This window comes from Balaenoptera ricei, chromosome 19, assembly GCF_028023285.1.
Source record: "Balaenoptera ricei isolate mBalRic1 chromosome 19, mBalRic1.hap2, whole genome shotgun sequence".
NCBI lineage: Eukaryota > Metazoa > Chordata > Mammalia > Artiodactyla > Balaenopteridae > Balaenoptera > Balaenoptera ricei.
The window spans coordinates 63,966,022-63,972,690 of record NC_082657.1 but is presented as its reverse complement, the minus strand read 5'-3'; positions in this window follow the sequence as shown (position 1 = coordinate 63,972,690).

The window sequence follows — 6,669 nt, the reverse complement described above, 5'->3', positions numbered from 1 at the left end:
TTCCTCATTCACAAAGCAACAGCACATTTTTAGTGATGACCCTGACCATTCGGGTAAAATTTATTTTATGTTAACCATTGCACTTGAGGTTTGCAGATCATCACAATTATTTTATATTCCTAGAGCAATGGCTCTGACACTTGAGCATGCATCAGAATGCACAGGAAGGCTTGTTAAGACCTAGGGGTCTGGAACCCTTCCCAGATTATTGTCTATTTCATTTGGTCTGAGATGTGGCCCGAGAATTTGCACGTCTAACAAAACCTGGGTGGTGCTGAGGCTACTGCTGGTCTGGACACATGAGAACACTGCCTAAAATCACCTTGTTCTGTGACGTAAACATATCCCTACTCTTGTCTGATCAGTGTTATAAATTGTCAAACACAAACTACCTGCATGGAATAACTTACTAGAAAAGAACTATCAATTCGCATAAAGACCATGTTTGGAAATCTCACCGGTGAGTGTTTGGCGGGGCTGGGTCATGAGGTGGCTGGGTGCGGAACCTGGGTCTAGTGCTGGCTCACTGGTGGGCAGGGTCAGGGTCCAGGAGATCCCAGGGCTTCACCCACTGATGGGTGAAGCCAGGTCCTGGGGCTAGTGCAGGCCCACTGGTGGACAGAGCCAGGCTCTGGGGTCCCAGAGGTGGTGTTGGGCTGCTGATAGAAGGGGCCAGTTCCTGACACAGCTGGCTGCGGGGTCCGGGGATGTCCCGAAGCTTGTGCCTGCTGGAGAGTGGGGCTGGATCCCTGGGTGGCTAGTTGAGGGGCCTAAGGTGTCTCAGAGCTGGGCTTGATCCTACCAAGGCCGGCTGTGGGGCCGCTGTCTGCCTGCTGATGGGTGAGGCTGGTCCAGAGTCTAGAGCAGGCTCACTGGTGGGTGGGGCCTGGGCCCAGGGTATCCTGGAGCTGGTGCCCGCCCACTGGTGGTTGGAGCTGGGTCCCAGGCTCTCTGGCTGCAGGGCTTTGGGGTCCAAGGTGTAGTGCTTGCGCACTGGTATGCGGGGCCAGGCCCTGGGCTTTCTGGTGGGCAGGGATGTGTCCAGGGGCGGCTGTGGGCTCGGGGTCGTAAGGTAGCCTGTCTGCTGGTGGATGGAGCCATGTCCCTGCCTAGACAGCTGCTTGGCCAGTACTGGTTCCTACAGGCTGGTGGGCCCAGGTGGGGCTGGGTCCTGAGGCTAATAAGCTAGAGGAGGATTCCACAGTGGCTTCTGCCAGCACCAGAGTCTACATGGTAGAATGAACTCCAGCGGTAGAATGAGACCGCAGCCAGTGTCCGTGTCCCCTGGGTGAGCTGTAGGTGCCTCCTGCCTCTGCGGGAGACTCTCCAAGATCAGCCAGTGGGTCTGACCCAGGCTCCTTTCAAATTACAGCTTCTGCCCTGGGTCCTGGAGCGTGTGAGGTTTTGCGTGAGCTCTTTAAGAGTGGAGCCTCTCTTTCCCACTGCCCTCTGGCTCTCCCAAAATAAGCCCTGCTGGCCTTTAAAGCCAAATGCTCTGGGGTCTTGTCTTCCCGGTATAGACCCTTGGACTGGGGAGCCCGATGTGGGGCTCCCTCGCTCCTTAGGGAGAACCTCTGCAGTTGTAATTATCCTCCCATTTGTGGGTTGCCCACCTGGGGATATGGGTCTTGGCTAACCCACGACCCCGCCTGACTACCCATCTCGTTGAGGTTCCTTCTTTATGTCTTAGTCGTGGAAGATCTTTTCTAGTGGTTCAGTCTTTTTCATCAATAGCTGCTCTGTAAATAGCTGTAATTTTGGAGTGCCTTTGGGACGAGGTAAGCTCAGGGTCTTCCTGCTCCGCCACCTTCAGTGATCCCCCTTGAGAGTTAAATTTTTAATTGAAGTATAACATACAGACAGTAAAATCCACCCATTTTAATGTACACGTTAATGATTTTTGACAAACACAGTCATATAACCACTGTCACAATTGATATGTTCCATGATCTTTACAGCTGTTCACTTCCAGTTCTTGTGTCCAGTCCTCTGGGCTAGCACTGGCATACATTTTATTTTTACATATGCAATAAACCTGCAATACAGCGCTACTGTTTCTGCTTTAAACAGACAATTACCTTTTAGAGTGATTTATACTTACCTTCAATTTATTCATTTTTTTGTGTGTAGATCCAAGTGTCTCTCTGATACATTCCTTCTGACTGGAGAGCTTTCTTGAATATTTATTGTAGTGCAGGTCTGGTGATAAACTTTTTCACATCTGAAAAAGTCTTTATTTTGCTTTTATTTTTAAAAAGATGTCTTTGCTAGGTATAGAAATGTGGGTTGATTTTTCCCCCCAACCCTTTAAATATGTCACTTTGTTGTCTTCTGTTTGCATAGTTTCTAAAGAGGAATCTGCTGTAATTCTTATCTTTGTTATTCTGCATTTAAAGCACCTTTGTTTTCTAGTTGCCTTCATGACTCTCTATTTCTTTGGTTTCAGCAGTTTGAATATGGGGTGTGTGTGTGTGCGTGTGTGTGTGATCCCATGTTTATCCTATTTTGTGTCTTCTGAACTTCTTAGATCTGGTGTTTGCTGTCTCATTATTTTTGGAACATTCTTGGCCATTATCTCTCAAATATTTTTTCTGCATTGTTTTCTCTTTCTTCGTTTTTCGGGAGTCCTGTGACATGTATGTTATACCATTTGGTACTATCCCACAGCTCTTAGAGGCTTTTTTTTTTTTTCTTAAGTTCCTCTTTGTTTTCCAGTTAGAGTAATTTTTTTTTAAATTTTATTATTTATTTATTTATTTTTGGCTGTGTTGGGTCTTCGTTTCTGTGCGAGGGCTTTCTCTAGTTGCGGCAAGCGGGGGCCACTCTTCATTGCGGTGCGCGGGCCTCTCACTATCGCGGCCTCTCTCGTTGTGGAGCACAGGCTCCAGACGCGCAAGCTCAGTAGTTGTGGCTCACGGGCCTAGTTGCTCCGTGGCATGTGGGATCTTCCCAGACCAGGGCTCGAACCCGTGTCCCCTGCATCGGCAGGCAGATTCTCAACCACTGCGCCACCAGGGAAGCCCCTAGAGTAATTTTTATTTCTCCTCACCTGTGTTGAGCCCACGGATGAGCCACTGAAGGCACTCTTTATCTCTGTGACCATGTTTTTCTCTTTCATACTTTTCACGTGTCTGCTGAATGTCCTCATTCCTTCATGCACGTTTCCCACCTTTTCCACCAGAGACTTTTGCATATGAATCATAGTTACTTAAAATTCCCTGTGTGACTGTTCCAACATCTGGGCCACATCTGGGTTTGGTTCTGTTACCTACCTTGCCTTTTAGGGATGGGTTGATTTTTTTCTCTCGCTTCTTTTGTCTGTCTCGTAATTTTTGATTGCATGCCCAACATTGTGTGTGGGCCAGGAGAGTCTGAGGTAGTGTTCATGCCTCCTTCTCTGCTCGGTCATTAGTGGGGTGGGGGGTGAGTCAGTTTGGTCTGGAGTTGAGCTGGATTTGCGTTTCAGTGTGCTGTGGCCACCTTCCACACAAGACTCCTCCAGCACTGCCCTGTGCTAATGGTGGGGATGGGTTGCTGAGGGATTTTCTCAGTGCAGCTGCCCACTCTCCGCTTACAGCCTTCCTTGTCTCTGCACACGTTGGCCTCACCTGGAGTGGTGGCTGCTGTTGCTGTCACTCAGCACTTGTTAGCTTGGTGGTGATGGGAGCGGTGTTTTCTGTTGTCCCAGTCCAGCCTCAGCGATGGTCTTTGCAGCTTTCCACATCCTAGATGCAAGTTAAATTCGCGAGGTGATTTCAGGTGAAACAAAGGCAAATTTTGAACAAATTTCTTTAAGTTGTTTCATATTTAGTTTATGATGCAGGAGAATAATGGCTTTCCATTTATATTGGCACATACAGTTTTCTTTTAAATCAGATTTTGGTTTTTAAGAAGTGATTAAATTTAACGGAAAATAGTCCCTAAATAATGCTGATTATCAGTGGACGTTGGGAAGGCACACACACGAGTGATGCTTTGGAAACACTGAGCTATGGCCCATTTCTGATAGAAGGTCTCACCCAGCACAGGAGGCACGCAGTCATGACAATGGCATGTTCGATGTGCTTCAAATAGCTGCTTTTCATCGTTCTTTGAAGCAGAAGGATGAGGACTGCGGTGATGGGCAGTGAGGGGTAGCTCTGGTGTGCCTGGGGTGTGTGTATGCGTGTGCAGGTGTATGTATGTACGTGTGTGTTGAAGCTTCTACGACCTACTTCCCCTGGCAGCCCCATTCAGGGCTCTGGCATCTTGAATCTGACACACTCACATTTGAACTCTGAGCCCCTCCTGTTATTGTCTCTCAAACCGTCCTCCCAGTGTCTCCACCTCTCAGGTGAGGCATGTGTGTATGTATATGATGCACGTGTATATATGATGTATGCATGTGTATATAATATATGCATGTATGTATATGATGTGTGTGTACAGTGTATGTATGCATATGATGTGTGTGTATGATGCATGTGTGTATGATGCATGTGTGTACAATGTATGTATATGACGTATGTGTGAATGATGTATGTGTATCTGTATATGATGTATGTGTATATGATGTATGTATGATGTATGATGTGTGTATATGATGTATGTGTGTGTGATGTATGTATGATGTATGATGTGTGTATATGATGTATGTGTGTATGATGTATGTGTATATGATGCATGTGTGTATGATGTATGTATGATGTGTGTATGATGTATGTGTGTATGATGTATATGTGTGTATATGATGTATGTGTATGTGTATATGATGCACGTGTATATATGATGTATGCACGTGTATATGATATACGCATGTATGTATATGATGTGTGTGTACAGTGTATGTATGCATGATGTATGTTTGTGTGCATGATGCATGTGTGTACATGTGTATATGACGTATGTGTGAATGTGTGCATGATGTGTTTCTGTATATGATGTGTGTATATGTATATAATGTATGCGTGTATGATGTATGTGTATATGATGTATGATGTGTGTATATGGTGTATGTGTATATGATCCACGTGTGTATGATGCATGTGTATGTATGATGTGTGTATGATGTATATGTGTATATGATGTATGTGTATGTGTGTATTATATATGTTTGTATGATGTATGTGTATCTCCACTCTCCCAATGGCTCGGGTTAGAAAACTCTGCACTTCTTCCTCACTTGGCAGATCAACCTTCGAAGTAGGAACCAATCTCATCACTTCTCTCCATCTCATGACCACCATGCTGGTCAAGCCCCCTGTCCATTGCCGAATAATAGCCTGAGTCCATCTCCCTGGCCTCTGTGCCCTGCCTTTGCCTCCCTACAGTCTCTTTTCAACCAGCTGCATAACTCATGACGTGCACCCGCCAGGGCCCTGCTCATTTGCCGAGGTCAAGGCCGAGGTCTTCACGGTGCTTACAAGGCCACGTGGGTGCTCCCCTCCCCTCCTAAGCTGTTTGCTTAGTGCGCAGTTGTGTGTGTCTCTGGCAGTTCTGGTCTCAGCCAGCCTCTCCCCCTTGTTTACCTCACTGGTGGGTAGTCAGCAGCTGGACGGCCTGTGATGGCCTAATTTCCAGGTTCTGGCAGCAGGCAGGCTGCTGGCCAGGGCATGGGACTGCTGGCTGGGCGGCCACCTCTCCTCCACGTGGGTGGTCCTCAGCAGGCTGGCTCAGGTGTGTTCCTTGGAGGTACCTGGCTCTCAGCACCAGCTCTTTTCAAACTCCTGTTTGTGTCACGTCACTCCTGTGCCATTACCAGCCCAAACGGAAGGGACGGAGACGGGGGGAGGACTCGTGGCCGCTTTTTGCAATCCCCAAGGGCCACGTGCTGTCTAGCAGGGCCCACCTCCAGTGGACCCTTGTTTACCCAAGTTTAGCAGCCCCCAATCTGGGTCGGGCAGCAGCAGTTATGCAGGGTGGTCATGGCGTGCAGGCAAACTTGAAAACTCGGAGTTTCCAGCCACTTGGAAGCAGCTCAGGAGGCGGCAGTGAGCGCTCTTTGAGGGCATCCTGCACCCGCAAGGTCTTCACGGCCGATGGGACCACGGTGTGTGAAAACCTGGACACTGAGACACGGGGCTGCACAGTGTTTGTGAGATAACAGAAATGCATGTCGGTCTCTGTGCCTGTCGTGGCACAGACCTCCTGAAACCCCTGTAAATTCCTAAGTGGGAAGAATACCAAGAGCATCTTTATCTCTAACAAGTGGACACTGGGTGGGCTCCTGGTTGGCTCCGGCACAGGGGCTGAAGGCCAGAAAGGCCAAGCCATGGTTACAAGCCTGGGATTTTCAGCCCTCCTTCCCCCCCATCCTCCAGAGAGGGGAGAGGGGCTGGAAATGGACTTCATGTGTGTGACCCCTGTGGGTGTGTCCCCTGTGGGTGCGACCCCTGGGCGTGCTCGGCCGGGGTGAGCTGCGCTGTCCACCAGGCGGCCTCTCGTTTACACTTAATTGAAGTCAAGGCAGAGCAAGCCTCAGCTCCGCAGTCACACCGCCGGCCCGGGCTCCGCGGGAGACGAGGGCGCAGACTCGTCCTACACGGTTCCCAACTGGCACCGCGGTTTTAGCGTCTCCCTGGATTTGGGTTTGTCGGATTGTTTCTTCATGCCCAGCTCTGGGTCATCTCGACAGGAATAATGCACAAGGGATGGCACAGTTTTCTCGCCCGTGATGCCATTTGAATCAGC